This window comes from Lithobates pipiens, unplaced genomic scaffold (genome assembly GCF_037356315.1).
Source record: "Lithobates pipiens isolate NorthernLeopardFrog02 unplaced genomic scaffold, aLitPip1_a1.2 Scaffold_1, whole genome shotgun sequence".
Taxonomy (NCBI): Eukaryota; Metazoa; Chordata; class Amphibia; order Anura; family Ranidae; genus Lithobates; species Lithobates pipiens.
Window position 1 is genome coordinate 78,306,538 of NW_027507685.1, and position 19,280 is coordinate 78,325,817.

The following is a 19,280-nucleotide window of genomic DNA, read 5'->3' on the forward strand; positions in this document are numbered from 1 at the left end:
TAATAAAGTTATTTATATTTATATATCTATATATATTTAGATATTTTCATATTTACAAGTTATTGGAGTGAATTTTGAGTTATGTTTAATAAAGGCTGTTGTGGCCAGTTTACTCCAACTTATGGTGTGGTCTCGTTTCTAATAGGGGAAGGTATGGGTAAGGAATAATATAAGGGGAACATTCAGACTACACTAGTCAGGTATATCGTGGTAGAGTGCTGGTAACGTTTTCTGTAAAGTGACTGGGTGACACAACTCTGAGAGCTTATAACGCAGATCTAGGTGATCTGTGCTGTTGATTCACTGGGCAGTGGTGGTGGTGGTGGCATTGGCAAACAATCATCACGGTGAACCAGCAAGTTCTGCAACACACTGTGTGACTGTGTTATAGGTTCACTGTGTTTGCCACTCAGTCAGGAAGTGGAAGTGCTCAGTTTTATAGATGTAGGTGGTAGTGTTACTGTTACAAGTAGTTTACTTCTGCATAACAAATATTAAAATGTAAACTACTTTACCAGGCCAGCACTGTACTACACAACAGGTTTTGATGTCACAGTACTCTTTTAAATAAATTCTGTTGTCTGCTGCACTGTTCATGTTGTTCATGTTCAGACTTTGCTATAAGCAGGGAGGTTTGTGTGATTTGTTTAAATACTAAATAGCAGATACAAATAAATATATTTCTTCAATTTCTGACTGCTTGCATTTATTTTTTGATGAAAATTTGAAAACCATGGGCACTTGGGTATTAATCGTGATGCATCGCGGAATCGAATCGAATTGCTTGGGGTCCTAAGCTGGCCTGGGGCCCCAGCCGCCGCTTCCTATAAGCTGCAGCCTGTAGCGTGGCCTAGCTCCTCTTCCTCCCTCCTGCAGTCCGTGCGGTACAGGAGATTCAGTTTCCTGTTCCCGGCCAGACTGACAGGAAGTGCGCACACTGAGTGCTCACTTCCTTTCAGTCGGGCCGGCCTGGGAACAGAAAACTGCCATGCGGTATGCGGTAGGGAGGTGGGTTAAAAGGAACAGGGGGGGGGAGTAGTAAGGGGGGGCAGTCATCAAGACCCATTTAGTAATAAAAATATGGTAGCTTGCTGACCATAATAAAAAAAATTACCATAGCTTTCTTTCCATTATTGTTTCTTTTTTGAATCAGGTAATATTTATAAAAGCTTTTTGCAAACATTTACAAAGCAGAGAAAAGACTCTACAGTACAATGTAGCAAATGTTCAAATTTTATGCACATTATATGCAACAGCATTATTTGCACTGTAAAACTTCTTTATTTATATAAAGTGTTGGTGAACTTAAACTGTATTGCTATGTTGTGATTCCTGTAGTCTTTGCGTGGTGGGGGTGGGGTGGTTGTATTGCTTGTGTGGGCCTCCATGTACATTTTGCTTGGGGCCCCAAAATTCCTTCAAACGGCCCTGAATTCATATATACAGTCAGCATAGCAGCACATTCTGGTTAAAAATTTAGTTGCAAAGGGTATAGGTGTGGCGCTGTTCCCGTGTTTTATAATATGTGTGTTCCCAACTCACTCACTATTCTGCTTTAGATAAATTTGTGTACATTGTACTGCATGTGCTCTGCTCATATAAAAAAGTGATTGTAATCAGGGGTCAAGTCCTGGGGAAAAAAAGTGTGAGAACTCCCACCCAAGATCCACTCCCCCACCAAAAAAAAAATGATACGCTCATATGCATATATATTTCACAGAAACTACAGCGCAACATTTATTGTAAAGTGCCAGTTTACAAAAACGAAATAAGTTAACTTGTCAAACTAACAGAATAATCACCACAATCGGTGATAATCTTTACCTCACAGGGAATTTCTAACACAAATACATTCTGTTCCAAATTATTATGCAAATTCTATGTTACACAGCCCATTAGAAAATATCCTAAAAACTGGAATAATGTTGCCCTTGCCGTGCAAGATTATCAACTTTATGAGATTTAGTATCATCTGCACTGTGATGTGTGGTCAGACATTTTGTGACATATGGCAAAGGATCCCATAAATGCACAGGGGGGCCAATGAGACTAATAATCAAAAGAGAAGACAGGCGTTCAATGCCAAGCCCACTCCTAATGGGTGACATCACCAAATTCATTGTACTGAAGCCCCTTTCCCAATCACCGGATGTCACTGGAAGACTGTTAAGTGCTGTTCCCACTGGTTTCAGCTTTTCAGGAATGTCTTCACCACTATTATCAATGTAGTCTCTGAAACCTTCACAGATGCATGACGTGGCCTGGTATGGCTAAGGGGGTGCTCGCTCGTCACCACCCCATTTCCTGACCGGCCGGATTGCGTGCTCAGATAAGGGTCTGATATGGACCTGGGGGGGGGACCCCCATGCCATTTTTTCAGCTTAGGGCTTCCCCTTTAACTCCATACCAGGTGACGGGGCCAGCAACGCTTCCTTTGCTGGTCCCGGCTACCTTGAGCCACGCTCAAAATGAACGGACTTTTCTACGTGCAGGAAAAGTCCGTTCATTTCAAAAGTACTAGCACACACATGGCTGTATTGTCCGCCGGAATGCGAGTCCGGCGGACATATTTTGGTGCAAAACTACTTTCTTAGTCCTCCGGACTTTTGGGTAAAAAACGGGGGGATTGTCCGCTGGACTTTTCCACCGGATTGTTTGATCGGGTGTACATGGCATTACAGTGCCCCTATAGAAAATGCACTCACTCCTCACAGGGGTGTTGCGCTTTCACAGTATCTGCCACTGTGCAGCAATATGAAGATCCACAATCCTTTATGCCACCCACATGTAGAAGAAGAAAGTTCTCACAGTGTTTTTAAAAAAGTTTTATTGTGCCAAACAGTGGAGATATATTCACATTTACACTGTGTATTAAAAGCTAGTTAAAAACAGGAAGCCCAGATAATCCACGATCCGCGGCTTTGATCTTCATATTGCTGTACAGTGGCAGATACTGTGAAAGCGCAATACCCCTGTGAGGGGTAAGGATTTCCAGTGAGTGCATTTTCTATAGGGGCACTGTAAGGAGCACCAGCCCAACAACTGAAGCACATCTGTCATTTTTTGGATTATTTTCAAGGACTGCATCATTTGGCTAATTCAAGGATTGAAGACACATATGAATGAATAACACTTGTCACTTTGAATTCCTATTTATTTATTTGTTTATTACATTCACTTTATTGTATATTACAGTCACTTTTTTATATGAGCAGAGTTTGCACATGCAGCACAATGTACAGAAATGTATCTGAAGCAAAATAGTAGGTCAGTTGGGAACACACATATTATAAAACATGGAACAGCGCCACACCTACTGTACACCCTTTGCAACTTTATCTGTACTCCACCTAGGTGGTTGTATCTGTAGGGGCAGCAGATACTAAATCATTCAGCCATTTTTGCAGAACCACCCACATTCCTTTTCCCAGTTAATATAGCAATTTCATATACAGTGAGGCAATCCCCTCGTGATTTTGTACGTTTGCCCACTGACAAAGAAATGATCAGTCTATATTTTAATTGTAGGTTTATTTTAACAGAAAGAGACAGAATAACAACAAAAAAAATCCAGAAAAATCACATTTCAAAAAAGTTATAAATTGAATTGCATTTTAATGAGTGAAATAAGTATTTTATCCCCTCTCCATCAGTAAGATTTCTGGCTCCCAGATGTCTTCTATACAGTAAACACGCTGAGATTAGGAGCACTCCCTTAAAGGAAGTGCTCCTAATCTCAGCTTGTCACCTGTATAAAAGACATCTGTACACAGAAGCAATCAGATACCAATCTCTCCACCATGGCCGGCCAAGACCAAGGAGCTGTCCAAGGATGTCAGGGACAAGATTGTAGACCTACGCAAGGCTGGAATGGGCTACAAGACCATCGCTAAGCAGCGTGGGGAGAGGGTTACAACAGTTTGTGTGCGATTAGCGATTATTCACAAATGGAAGAAAGACAAATTAACTGTCAATCTCCCTCGGTCTGGGGCTCCATACAAGATCTCATCTCGTGACGTTTCGATGATCATGAGAACGGTGAGGAAACAGCCCAGAACTACACGGGAGAATCTTCTCAATGATCTCAGCTGGGACCATAGTCACCAAGAAAACAGTTGGTAACACAATACGCCATGAAGGACTGAAATTCTGCAATGCCCACAAGGTCCACGTGCTCAAGAAAGCACATTTACAGTCCCGTCTGAAGTTTCCTAATGAACATCTGAATGATTCAGAGGAGAACTGGGTGAAAGTGATGAGACCAAAATCGAACTCTTTGCCATCAACTCAACTCGCCGTGTTTGGAGGTGGAAGAATGCTGCCTATGACCCAAGAACACCATCCCCACTGTCAAACATGGAGGTGGAAACATTATGCTTTGGGGGGTTTTTCTGTTAAGGCGACAGGACAACTTCACTGCATCAACGAGACGAAAGACGGGGCCATATACCATATATCTTGGGGCGAGAACCTCCTTCCCTCAGCCAGGGCATTGAAAATAGGTTGTGGATGGTTATCCAGCATGACAATAACCAAAAACACATGGCCAAGGCAACAAAGGAGTGGTTTAAGAAGAAGCACATTAAGGTCCTGAAGTGGCCTAGCCAGTCTCCAGACCTTAATCCAATCGAAAATATGTGGAGGGAGCTGAAGGTAACAGTAACCAAACGTCAACCTCAAAACCTTAAAGGAGAACTATAGCCGAAGCTCGTTTGGCTGTACTTCTCCTATAGATCACAGGAGTGCAATTAGTTTTGCACTGCTGTGACCCGTTTTCAGCAGAGAGCAGGCTGAAGTCCGCTCTCTGTTGACATCACGGATTTCAGTCCAGGCACCACGTAATCCCGATAATGGGAGTCTGGATCTGTCAGGTGCCTGGACTGACACCCGTATTAGCCTCTCAGCAGCCTGCTAAGAGCTTAAGACAGCCACTCTCTGACCATCCACAGCTCTGCGCTCCAATGAGTGAGGAGGAAGGAGAGCAGAGAGCTGTGACTGACAGTCTACAGCTCTCTGCTTGGGGAACTGTGAGAACCGAGTCATTGGCGGTGTTTGATCATCCCTGCTGTCTTCGAGGGAAGAGGAGGAGCGAGCGCCACTGAAATACATAGAGGCGCGATCTCCTGTGTAACCGGCGCTCCATCACTCACAGCCTCGCCTCCTGGCCTTACTCATTTGATAGACAGAACAGTGGCTCAATGCGGGGCCAGGAGTCGTGGCTGTGAGTGAGAGAGCGCCAGTTACACAGGAGATCATGGCTCTATGCGCCTCTTCCCTCAAAGACAGCAGGGATCGGTGTATAACACGCACCCACGATTTCCCCCTGATTTTAAGGGGAAAAAAGTGTGCGTTATACGACGATAAATATCGTAAATTATCCTTTCAATTTCTGAGATAAATTGAATGTTCTAATTGGTAGTTTGGTAGTTCTAATTGGTAGTTTGGATATCTTGTAACATCCCAAATGGGCTGCAATCATGTAAACGTTCAGTCTTTAAAACTTCTAGGCGAAGTCTGAAAATCTAGAACACCCATTATTCTTGCTTTTGTTCCATAGACTCCATATGGCAAGAAGTATCTAGTCTTAGAAGATCTATTGTCCAGCCAGGACAGTAACAAGAAGCATGTCCTTTGCCTATATATTTCATGCTAAAAGATGTCAGAAGGTTTGAAGGTATGTTATAAATTTCCTTTACATGCATTTCATGACAAGCAGTAACGGGAACTAAGCATTAGGCTCCATCTATGCATGTTGCTTTTGAGCATTACTGCAGTGCTTTTTGTGTTTTTTTTTATCACTATTTTGCCAAGATTTGGGTTTTGCGGGTCTTATGCTTTTTTTTTATTTTTTAAAGCAAATTTGTTGTTGGGCAGATTTAAAATCGCAAAATGCAAATTGTCGCAAAATCGTGGGGAAAACGCACTACATGCTTTTTCTGCAGCTTCTCCGTTGAAGTCTATTAAGTCTTTTTATAGCTAATGTCACAGAGCCCCAACCTACTGGTCCAGCCAAGATTCAAAGAGAAGGCGCTGCTTGGGCCGTGCGTTCCATACACCAAGAGGTGGCGTCACTTCCGGTTTCCCACTGGCACAGAAAACGGAAGTGACGCTGCAGCTCCGTGGAAAGCACCGCCCATGCCAATCACAAACCCCACAACAAGGAGAATAATTTTAGAGGGGAGTGTTTGGGCGCATTGCTCTGCGCCACAAGGACTCACTAAGGCCTGATTCACACCTATGCATTTTTTTGTGCATTTTGAAGATTTGCACTACAGTCTATTTAACATGGTTTCCTATGGAACACGTTCTGTAGTGCAAATCTGCAAAATGCAAAAAGCACTAAAAATGCTTAAAGCAAGCAAATGAAGCATCTCACCTGCAATCATGTGATTACATAGGCGTCACGCTGCCCATAGAAAGCTGTGTAGAGCACCCATACACACAATTAAAGGACCTTTTTTTGTGACTAGCTTTGGGGGGCGGCGCCCATGCACCCCCTATGGAAGGGCTGCCACTGCATATTAGTACCCACTAATGCAATTGAGGTGCTATGAAAATGATACCCTGTGTCACTTTCAACTGGCAGTACCACTGCCAAACGTGACCCATTCACATAAATGGGGGAGCACCACAACCACAACCACTTGGTACAGTATGGTTTTCCCATTCAAAATCCCTGTTCAGAGGAAGATCGCCTCCTGAATTCCTGACAGCTAATGTGTATCACGGGTCAAAGGAAAGAAAATTGCTTGATTCCCCCATCAACACAATCAGTAATGGTGGAGGAATTCCTCCTGATGTGGAGGTTTCCCTGCCGGCAGTGATCAAATGTAAAAAACATGACAGGCTGGTTGCACTGAAGTTGATTGAAAGAGCGAGTTCTGTACAACCAGCCACCCCATAAATGGATCGAAAATTCACCTGGTTCCCTCTGAACTGGTCAAATTTCAATCCATCTATGACCAGCTATAGGCTGGATTCACACCTATGCATTTTTAGTGCTTTTTGCATTTTGCAGATTTGCACTACAGAACGTGTTCCATAGGAAACCATGTTAAATGGACTGTAGTCCAAAGCTGCAAAATGCAAAAAGCAGTAAAATTGCATAGGTGTGAATCCAGCCTTAGCCTTTGTCACCCAGTGGTTATTGCATGTTGCAGATGATTGCCACATGTGATATCTGCCTGTGAGATTCTTCCTGATAATCACCTTCTATCACTGACACCTGAGTGACGTCTATTCCAGCTCTGAGCACGTGAAGATCAGCAAACAGAAGTGTGAGTGCCTATATTTTGATTTGTGATCCCAAAATGGCTAACATGAGCGTATTCCAGGGACCAGCGTATTATTGTTATAACTTGTGGACATATTTGAGACCCCAGTGTTGTGAAGCATGTATATTGGATGGTTTTGTGCAGTAGATCAATCATTAGTTATTACTGTGTTACACATAGCTTCTGATTATCTCTGATTTGGAACAAAGTCCTCCAGTCACTCTTTCCTTCTCAGTTGTCCCTCATTTTGGTCTGATGTATATAAAATGCATTTTTTCTTTTCTTTCAAAAAATGTTTGCCAGTGCTAAACCCTTTATGCAATTTCTAAATTCCAAAAGCCAATATAAAAGAATAGTAGTGGTAAAAAGGCACTTGTGGGTTTAACTAATCCATTATTTTGGTAGAATTCTCATTGTGAGGGGGTCCTATGCCTACATACTTTTACTAATAGGTGTCCCTCATTCCCATCTCAGAAAGTTGGTAGGTATGGTGTTACTGGACAGTAGGGTTGAGCTCAGGTGTGTTCACATGGAACACGTGCAGAGCCCACCAGGAAGTCGGCACAGCTCTGCGCTAATCCCAGGCATTGAGACATTTCTCGATCACTGCAGCTGCACATCGGGAAAATATCTTGGTGCCTGTAATTAGCGCAGCACCGTGCTGACTTCCTGGTGGGCTGTGCAAACACGCTCGAGCTCATCCTTACTGGACAGGGAGATGTGACTGTGTTTATAGTGCCCCTATTGGCACAGTTGCATCTTGTCCTTGCAAGGGTTCCTTATCCTGTATTGTAGGGCCCAATGTTCCTAGACCGAGCACATCTCTATAGTGTTACATACAGATCAGTATCAGCACTGCTTCCACAAGTTGGCAATGGCAGCAGTGAATGGAATCCTTGCTTTTAACAAAAACTGTGCGACCACAGGCTCACTAAGGTTGAGTTTACACTTGGGGGTGGTAAAAATTCAGTTGAGACATGTTTGTACCTCCCCTTCCCTAAGCTGCAAAGGCAGTCATATGAGGGCATACACACAATACAGCCAAAATGCTTTGCATAAGGTTGGGTTCACACGGGTTTGCCTGCATTCAATTTGCATGTCAGGAGACTGCGACCTTCTCTCAATGGAGCCGGTTCTCACAGCTCCAGGACAGCTGTGGGGCCAGTTGCACAGGAGTCTTGTGCATCTTTTGGTCTGTTTCGATTTGAATTCAAACAAAAATGTGGACCAAATTCGGACCTGAAACGGTGAACATGGATGCATCAGACCCCTGCTGTGAGCTGCTACACATGGCCATGTGAACCCAGCCTCAGATGGAGCTGTGTCGTAACCTCTCCGCAATCACATTGTTGTAGCATGGTGGTGTGGGATTTTAGGGATTAAAACAAGCGATGATGAGGCAATTGCTTATCAAACACTCAGTAAAAAGTGATCCACCATCAGCTACTCTTCAGAGGGCAAAACTTGTGTAAATGAGCCCTGAAAGTGCTATGAGATGGGGGATCAAATTCATGAACCTACCTACCAGATGAATCTGTCATAGAGTTTGAGGACCCATTTAGATCTATGGTGCATTTTCTTTTTTTTTGCCTTGTCATATGTCAACATGCGTTTCCTTTGTGTGTGTTATTGACACATGTTGATGTGCCTTTTCAATGCATATTTTAATTTAGAATTTGGAAAGGATAGAGATAACAGTGATTGACCAAGGCATGTTATTATCTGTTGCCATTGACTAAAAATACAACTTGTCTGTTTTTTCAGCATTTTAGCATTTTTAAAAATGCATTGCACTGCGGCACTTAGTTTGGAATATGCTGCCATTTTATTACAGGCAACTTGGACACATTTTAGCGTGTTGTAAAGTGCATAAACCCTAACAACCTAAATAAGCCCTCAATGATTGGTCAGTGACAACAGATAACGTTGACTAGTTGTATTGTCTTGTGCAGTACTGTCTCTGAAAATAATATAGCCAGTGGAATACTAGTTACTAGGAGGAGGAGGAGATGATTGTAAACTTGGAAAGCACTCATTTTCAGGCGTTTCCATTAAGTCAATGGGGCCAAAAACATACCATTCCACTTCTAAAGTATCTGATTTACATTTTTATTCTCCAGACATCAAGCTACAGGCCCCTTAATGCTCGTATGTGAACAGACACAATTCATAAGCCTGGGACTTTGGTGCTTTGAGCTTCAAGCTACAAAATGCTCAGATGTGAATCGGGCTAAAGAACTCTTTAATCATTTATCTGCAATAAATTCTGATTGAAAACATGTGAATCAGGGCTAACAAACGCATTAACCACTTCAGCCCCAGACCAATTGTCAGCCTAAGGACCAGAGGTCTTTTTACAATTTCGCACTGCACTGCTTTAAAGTGGTTGTAAACCCTTACAAACCACTTTGACCTACAGGTAAGCCTAGATTAAGGCTTACCTGTAGGTCCAATAAATATCTCCTAAACCTATACGGTTTAGGAGATATTTGCCCGAAGACAGGCAACGCTGTCTACAGCGCATGTGCCGTAGACAGCGGCGCACAGGCGCACTGAGCGCGGCATTTCCAACAATGGAGCTGCCGCGCGTGTCGGCTCCCGTGCGCAACCCATCAGGGTTTACTTCCTCTTTAACTGGTAATTGCTCAGTCATGCAATATTGTACCCAAACGAAATTTGCGTCCTTTTCTTCCCACAAATAGAGCTTTCTTTTGATGGTATTTGATTGCTTCTGCAATATTTATTTTTTACGATATAAAAGGAAAAAGACTGAAAATTAAAAAAAAAAAGATATTTTCTACTTTTTGTTATAAGAAAAATCGAATGAACTAAATTTTAGTCATACATTTAGGCCAAAATGTATTCAGCCACATGTCTTTAGTAAAAAAAAATGTCAATAGGTGTATATTTATTGGTTTGCGCAAAAGTTATAGCGTCTACAAACTAGAGTACATTTTCTGGAATTTACACAGCTTTTAATTTATGACTGCCTATCTCATTTCTTGAGGTGCTAAAATGGCAGGGCAGTACAAACCCCCCCCCCCCAAATGACCCCATTTTGGAAAGTAGACACCCCAAGGAAATTGCTGAGGGGCATGTTGAGCCCATTGAATATTTTTTATTTTTTTGTCCCAAGTGATTGAATAATGACACAAAAAAAAAAAGTTTACAAAAAGTTGTCACTAAATGATATATTGCTCACACATGCCATAGTTATATGTAGAATTGCACCCCAAAATATATTCTGCTGCTTCTCCTGAGTACGGGGATACCACATATGTGGGACTTTTTGGGAGTCTACCCGTGTACGGCACCCCGAAAACCAATCACCGCCTTCAGGATTTCTAAGGGTGCAAATTTTTGATTTCACAGTTTCGAAGGCCATAAAATGCCAAAATAGCACAACCCCCCCCCCCCCCCAAATGACTCCATTTTGGAAAGTAGACACCCCAAGCTATTTACTGAGAGGCATGTTGAGTCCAAAAAATATTTTATAATTTGCCACAAGTTGCAGGAATATTACAATTAGTTTTTTTTTGCACAAAGTTGTCACTAAATGATATATTGCTCACACATGCTATGGGCATAAGTGAAATTACACCCCAAAATAAATTCTGCTTCTCCCGACTACGGGGATACCACATGTGGGGGACTTTTTGGGAGCCTAGCCACGTACGGGACCCCGAAAACCAAGCACTGCCTTCAGGATTTAAATATAAAACGCTACCAAAAAAAACTGTTAGCGATCGCAGGGATCAGGCCTGACTCTACAAACGCTGCATTTATGTGTTTAGTGTTTTGTAAGTGACAGTGATCGATCGATACTGCACTTGGGTGGGCTGGGCGGAGGGGCAAAACGCAGTTGCTAGCAGGTATCTGGGCTGATCCCGCTAACAATGCATTTTTTTGGAACCCTAAACTGCTGGGGACGCTAGTATAGATCTGATCAGATATTGATCTGTTCAGATACTATACCACTACTGGAGGTGTATGCTTTGCGCGTGGGTGTTAGCGGTACTGGCACTAACCTAGCGTTGCCTGGGGACGCAGACCCTGACCCTAAAACCTAATTGATATCACCTGCCGGGTGATCAGGGGGTTAAACCTTTATTGGGTAATAAATGGTGGGTGCCCTGATGCTATAAAAAGCAAACTAACTAACCAGAGTCACCCGTAACACTTATACGGTGATCACTGGTGAAAGGGTTAACTAGGGGTAATCAGGGGGTTAAAATCTTTATTAGGTAGTATATGGGGGTCCCTGACGCTATATAAAAACCTGACGGGGAACCTAAATAACTAACTGGCTAACCAGCGTCACCAGTGGCCCTTATACGGTGATCGCTGGTGAAAGGGTTAACTAGGGGCAATCAGGGGGTTAAAACCATTATTGGGTAGTATATGGGGGTACCTAGTGCTATAAAAACCTGGCGGTGAACCTAAAAAAATAACTAGCTACTTAGCAGCACCAGTGACACTAATGGAGCGATCAGAAAAACGATCGCTTAGTGACACTGGCAAAAGGGGGTGAAAGGGTTAACTCTAGGGGCAATCAGGGGGTTAAACCTTTATTGGGGGGGGTAGGGGCTACCCTGGACCTAACACTAACTGCCCTGACAGTTTTTACTGTCACAACTGACACTAAATGCAGTGATCAGTAAATAAATGATCACTGCAATCGGTGACACTGTGACTGGGAGGGGGGGGCGATCGGGGGGGATTTGTGTACCTATGTGTGCCTACGTGTCAGTGTAGTGTTTGGTGCACTTACTTTCTGTGTTCTCGCAGTCCGTTCAAAAAGACCGCCCCGAGGAGAATGACATCACTTCCTCCCTGCCTGTGTTTACAATACACAGCGGGGGAAGCTTCTCATTCGCCAGGAGCGATCGAGAGGGGATGGCCAGAAACCAACGGCCATCCCCCTCATCCCGGATCACTCCTGCAGTGAAACGGACCGCCGCATCCAGCGGGAGGGGGTCCGATCGGACCCCCCACCCGCTGGAAGGCAAGCACATACATGTACGTGCTTGTGCCTGTGCATGCCATTCTGCTGACGTACATTGCCATGCGGTGGTCCTTAAGTGGTTAAGTGATCTAAGCTAAACAACATATCTAATATGACTAGATGTACTGCACACTTGCTTAGCAAAACTGGGATCCTGGATTCCATTATCACTAGGAATACTGTAGCCATTGCCCTGCATTTCAGGTAAAGTACATTTGTTTTGTCACCCCATAACTGTGTATAAATGTTTAAAGAAAATAATTTTAACCATTTTACCTCATTTGTGTAGTCAAACGAGTCACAGACTGGTCAATTCCACATGGAGGAAGCGGATTGGATCCTGCAAGACGAAGACAGTTTGGACCCAGAGGTGAGCTGCCACCACCTTCACGGGCTGATTAATTTTGCAGAAAGTTTCTCCTCATCAGCTGTAAATAATGGCGTGACTGCCTTGTAGATGAATTACAGTACAGCTGTTATAGAGAGGCACGGAATGTCAGGGCTGCAAAGAATAAAATGCAGTAGCCGGACATGATAGTAGTGACTAAGAAGGCTAGGAAAGGGTTAAGGATTAGTAGGTGGAGTATTGGAAGAGAGAGGGGTTGGGCAGAAGAAGGAAAGTACATGGAAAGGGGCGGTGGGCGGAGCTAGTCACTCGTGCGAAGGAAGCTGAAGGAGGAGGCAGTTTTACTTCAGTGCTCCTCCATTCTGCAGCAATGGCCGACATCCAGGCACTATTGTAGCAGCTAAAGTGAGCGGCAGCCAAGCGTGTGGTGGCATGGCTACAGAGGCAGGTGGGAGAGATCGTGGAGGCAGAGGTGGCGGCGAGATCGGGTGAGCGGCAGCAGCGCGTGCGTAGGTCGCGGCCTCTGGCGTGTTTTTCACCAGGGCCTGCACCTCAGCCACCTCGTGTAGTGCGCAGCCCGGGGGAGGATGGTTCACTACCCCCTGATAAACTGACCCAGAGGGACTCCCTGGCACCCGGGCTGTGCACACGCCGCCGGCATGTTGCGGGAGGCGGGACCACAGGCCGGCAAGGTGCTGTTTCCCCGCCAGGGCCACGTGAGCACACCATGGGGGAGGCTTCCTTAGCAGGGCCCAGCAGCATGGAGGGAGAGGCTCAGGGGGATGGCAGCCCACGCGGCAAGTCACCTGGGCCTGGGAGACATGGCGGTGGGGGCAAGTGCTCAGAGAAGAGGCGGGCCCTGTGGACGGACGTTCGGCCCAGAGAGAGGAGGGAAGAACGCGGGCAGAGGACAGCAGAGGAGGCAGCAGGGTTGGTTCGGGCCGCCGGACTGCTGCGGAAGGCACCCCGGCGAGGAGTCCGGCCGCGCGGCCTCCGGAGTTCAGTCACCCGGGGGGCTTCCGATGTGGCCGGTCTGGGAGAGGGAAGAGCGGTCGGAGGGCGAGCTGTCTGAGGAAGAGGAGTTGCAGGTGCCAACGAGGGAGAGCAACAGTTCGGCTGCTGGCAGGGTTCCGAGGCAGCCTGGAGTGTCCAATTCTAACACTGCTTTGTCTAATGCTTTGCATGATCTGTTGGGGGTGGTGCAGGCAGGGGTGCCAGTGGTGCAGACGGGACAAGTGGGGGCCACGGTCCAGCCGCAGGCCGGGAATGTCCCTGCCGTAGCGGGACCCGCTACACAGATTGCCGAGTTGGTTGCGGGCATTGGTGGGGAAGTTTGAAGGGGGACAGGGGCAGCCGGGCCAGGACAGTGCCCGGGGCTCCGGGGGGGAGGCTGGGGCCGCGCCTGCGGTCGCCCCCGCTGCGGCTCTGGTAGTGACGGGAGGGGGGGTCGCTGAGCACCCGGCTGAAAAAGGGGCTAAGGAATCTGGCCCGGACCGATGTGGTAAGGATTGCGGATGTGGCGAGGTGCGAAGTGTACATATGCTTCGAGGGCCCGCTGGGAGCACATTTGAAACCAGAAGTGCGCAAGAAGATTCAGAAAGGAGAGTATGTGGAGATCTTCTCGTTACTCCCATTAGAGAAATTCAACTTGGATAGGGTGAAACCTGATGATTCCAAGAAGAAGGAAGAGGAGAAGCGGAGGTATCGGATGATACCGCACACTTTTCCAAATTGGCTCCGCTAAGATGAGCAATTCAGGCAGAGGAAGTTGGTTCGGCCAGAACTGTGCTGGGACCACAAGGACATCCGCCTCTGGATGAGGCCTATGTCATCGGCACGGGCCCCGCCTCAGTTTCTTCAGGGGGGGCCGGGAGTGCGCCTGCCTCAAGACTGCGGGCCGGAAAGAAGTGGGGTGTATGTTGGCAGTTTAACGAGGGAGCCTGTAAGTTCGGATGGACCTGCAGGTTCAAGCAGGAATGCTCAGGTTGTGGGGGAGCCCACATGCTGTCCAGGTGCTTCAAAAGAGGGAAGAAGGCCGGGGACCCTGGTCACAAAAGAGGTATGATGCCGGTGAAACTGGAAAGGATGTTTCCTTTCCTAAGTAAGTATCCGGATAGGGAGGCTGCTCGTTTATTGGCCTCAGGTTTTCGGGATGGGTTCAAGATATCTTGTTCTCTGGGGGTGACTCCGCCGGTGACAAGGAATCTGAAGTCGGCGTTGTTGCACCCGGGGGTGATGGACGAAAAGTTGGTCAAGGAGGTAGCCTTAGGGAGCATGGGGGGACCGTTTGCAACGAAACCATGGCCAGATTTAGTAGTTTCACCTTTTGGGGGTTGTCCCCAAGAAGGAAGCGGCTAAATTTCGTTTGATACATCACCTGTCCTTTCCAAAAGGGGGCTCAGTCAAAAGATTTCATTGACCCAGAAGCGTGCACGGTTTCTCCCTTCTCCCTTCGCCTTTCAGGACAGCACCTTGGAGAGAGCGTAGCTCCACCTCTTCACAGGAAACACTGCATGACAACGCCCCTTTTAAAAGCAGCTGCTTCCACCATACCATCAGTTTTGATGTTTCCTCTGCCATGGAAGCACTGCTGGGGAACCAGAGGGGCTGCGCTCTCTCCAAGGAGTGGGTTTTGGCAGTACCTTCAGATTTTATGCTCAAGTCCAGCCCAGCACCTTCCCGCACGTGAGGGGGTGTTCCGGTGTCCCTTCCTTCATTGGCTCACAGGAGTAATGGACTGCTGGAGGTCGTCCGCCCATGGTGTTTGGGGGGCCGTGGTTGTGCTTAGAATGAGCATTCCATGCCAGGCCTCGGCATGGCAGTGTCGAATCCTGGATGGCGAGTGACGCCTGTTCTGTTGGGAGAATTCCGGCAGGGCAGAGCAGCGATTGGTTCCGGCTGCTGGAATACAGGAGGAAGGGGTGGGTCCTATGGCCAGGACTTTCTTTTGTTTGGCACATGGAGGACACCATTCAAAAGCACATGGCAGTGGCTGCAACGTTTGTTATGGAGGAAGAATCGTCAGCAGCAATGGCAGATGCAGGCGCCCAGGTTCCCGGCCAGTCCCAGGTAGGAGAGGTACAGCAGTGCGTCTTTCCTTGTATATCACTGGGTGTTTTTCTTTTTTCTTTTTGTTGAAACAAAAACCTGCAGCTGTCTGCTTTGGTGTAAACGTTCCATTAGCAGTTCAACAAGGAGAGAGACTCTGGGCACTTAGGGTGTTGGCTGTGGGTGCTATCCGTTCTCCTTTTTAGAGGCTATAGCTAAAGAAGGACCTTGGGGTTATTTTTGTTTTTCTGTTGTTTCAGAAAGCTACTGCCAAGTCATAGAGAAAATCAGGGAAAAAATGCCCCTCATGCAAAAATCCTTTAAGGGACTCTTCGCCCAAACCCCTGTGCAGATCCTGCATTGCGGATTTAGTAAAAGAAGAGTCCTCACAAGAGTGCAAGGAGCTCTTATCTTATGTAAAAAAAAGAAATAGCAGAAGCCCTAGGGACAGTGTGTTCCCTTGTGAAAAAGTGTGGCCAGAGTTCCAGCCAAGAACAGAGCTCTCAGTCCAGTTTCCCTCCATCCACTTCCATACAGGTGGAAAGTGAGTCTGAGGAAGAAAGGGAAAGCATTCCTCCCTCAACCATTGATTCTGAGGAGGAGGAAGAAGAAGCCAGATCATCAAGATACAAACTTTCACTTGAGGAGGTGGATGATCTACTCAAGGAAACTTATACTACCCTGGAAATCCAGGAAGAAAAAACCCAGCTGTCGGTACATGACAAGATGTACCGGGGGCTGGAGGAGATTAAACAGTCTTTCCTGTGCATAAAGTTTTAACAGACACTATTAAAAAGGAGTGGAAGGATCCAGAAAAAGGGCAGTTCTTCTCTAAAGCCCTTAAAGGGAGGTTTCTTTTTGAGGAATTAGGAAATTAGGAATTTGTGTGGAATAAAAAAACAAAAATAGATGCTGTCTTTTCACAAGTGTCTAGGAAGACTGATTTAGCCTTTGAGGATATGGGGATTCTCAAAGATGCAATGGACAAGAGGGCAGATGGGCTACTGAAGAAAGCCTAGGATTCATCTTTAGCCAATCTGAAACCCTGCAATGGCAGCTACAGTTGTAGCTAGGAATTTAGAGTGTTGGCTAGACCAACTTAAGAGTCATGTGGTAGCAGGTACCTCCCCAAAAGATATATTGGAGTCCTTCCCTACATTGCTTAAGGCCGTCAAATATATGGCAGATGCCTCTGCAGAGTCTATCAGGATATCTGCCAGATCCTCAGCGCTCGTTAACTCAGCGAGAAGAGCCCTCTGGCTAAAGACTTGGTCAGGGGATGCGGCTTCTAAAGTAAAACTGTGCAGAATTCCCTTTTCAGGGGACCTGATGTTCGGGCCAGAACTGGAGGCTATCCTTGACAGGACTGCAGACAAAAAGAAAGCTTTCCCACAGAAAAAGAAAGTGGTGCAGCAGAGGAAGAATTTTCGACAAACCAATAAGGAAAAAGACCAGACAAAGAAAAGACCCTGGAATCCTCAGAGAGGAAGAGGCAGAGGCGGGGTACTGTTTAGAAACCCCAAGCAATCCCCTAAAAAACAATGACGATCTCCCAGTAGGCAGGAGACTTCAGGATTTCTTGCCAGTTTGGGAAGAAACGACAAGAAGTCCATTTGTTCTGGGGTTAATCAAACAGGGTTATCATCTAGAATTTTCACAAAGTCCCCCAAGTCGGTTTTACATCACAAACCTGCCAAGGGATCAGGAGAAGGCTTTGGCTATGAAATCTCTTCTACAAGAGCTGATGCAACAGAAAGTCATCTCCCAGGTTCTAAAAGGTCAAGAGGGGAAAGGGTTTTACGCCCACGTTTTTCTGGTCAAAAAAACATCCGGAAAGTTCCGCCTGATTCTCAATTTGAAAGTTCTGAATACATCCTGAATTTTTTGTATTTTATGGATCAATACGATTTTCTCGGTGAGGAACTTACTGACCCCCAAGTGTTACATGCGACATCGACTTGAGAGATGCATATCTCCATATTCCAATAGCACCCCCATCACAAAGTTTCTTGCGTCTTGCAGTCAATCTGGGGGAAGGGGAGGTTTGGCATCTGCAGTTCCAAGCTCTGCCCTTTGGCCTTTCCTCCTCTCCCAGAGTATTCACGAAGGTGATGGCAGAAGCCTTGGAGCCCCTGAGGCTGAAAGGGATTCCAATAGTGCCCTATTTGGATAACCTGCTACTGTTTGCCGACTCAAGTGGTCAAGTAGAAGTCAATCTTCTTCAAATAACTCAAGCACATCGAAAGAGTTTGGGTTGGCTTCTCAACCTTCAAAAGTCAAACCTAATACCATCTCCAAGGGTAAGGTTTCTGGGGTACGAAGTAGATTCATTAGAACAGAGAATATTTCTGCCCCAGGAGTAAACAGAGAAGATGCAGTTAGTTCTAAAAGCACTTCAATTCAACTCAGAGATTTCCGTAAGACAAGCCATGTCGGCTCTGGGCCTGTTGACAGCAGCAATTCCCTCGGTACAGTGGGCCAGGTTCCATGCTCATCCACTGCAGGCGGATATTTTGAGGAATTGGTCATACCAGGAACCTCTGGAGAAGAAGTTCTTCATAGGGGCAAGAGCAAAAAGATCGCTCTGGTGGTGGAGAAACCAAAGAAACATCTCAAAAGGGCTTCTCTGGTCCCTCCTGGTAACCAGAAGACTGACCACAGATGCCAGCGCATGGGGCTGGGGAGCCCACCTAGAAGAACAAACGGTTCAGGGGGTTTGGTCCAAACCAGAGGCAAGAAGGTCGTCGAATTGGAGAGAGTTGTAGGCTATTCACCTAAGCCTTCTCTCCTTCCAGGAAGTTCTAGTGAAACAGCATGTCCAAATATTGTCGGACAATATGACGGCAGTATTTATCAAAGCAAGGGGGCACAAAAAGCAGAACCTTGATGGAGCTAGCTTACCAAATCCTCAGATGGGCAGAGAACAAGTTGACCCCTTTATCCGCAGTCCATTTGAAGAGGACGGAAAACACCTTGGCAGATCTCCTCAGTAGGAGAGAAATAAGGGAAGCCGAGTGATCTCCAGAAGATGGGGTTCCCCTCAGGTGGACCTCTTTGCAAAGCAAGAAAATGCAAAAGTACCAGACTTCTTCTCCCTTCAGAGGCAAGATCAAGCTCTCAGAATAGATGCATTGGCCCACAAGTGGGACTTCCAGCTGTCTTACGCTTTTTCCCCATTTCAGCTGATTCCAAGGGTGTTGGCCAAATTCAGGATGGAATCCATGGAACTAATCTTAATAGCACCTTATTGGCCGAGAAGACCACGGTTTTCAATCTTGATGAACCTCTCAGTGAAACCTCCTTGGAAGTTGCCAAGCAGGACAGAGCTGCTGAGTCAGGGCCAGATCCTCCATCCAGATCCAGCTTATCTCAATTTAACAGCCTGGATTCTGAAGAACAGATCTTAAGACAGAAGGGCTTATCAGAGAAACGTATTACTACCCTTCTTGCAAGTAGGAAAAAAGTGACAAGACATTTATTTCAAAGTCTGGAAGGTGTATAATACCTGGGGTTCCAGAAAAAAACTTTAATTTGCTTAGTACAATTTCGGTTTTGGAATTTCTTCAAGAAGGATTGGAGAAGGTGTTAGCAGCAAGTACGCTCAAGA

General features: G+C 45.9%; 1 long non-coding RNA gene across 1 annotated transcript in view; it reads left to right on the top strand.

The window, feature by feature from the left end:
- The first annotated feature begins 7,218 nt into the window (after positions 1-7,218).
- Positions 7,219-19,280, top strand: part of LOC143988231 (uncharacterized) — a 58,633-nt gene continuing 46,571 nt past the window's right edge. The window contains exons 1-2 of the long non-coding RNA XR_013276796.1: positions 7,219-7,277; positions 12,569-12,649. This is a non-coding gene — a long non-coding RNA (uncharacterized LOC143988231). The remainder of the gene's footprint in view (positions 7,278-12,568; positions 12,650-19,280) is intronic.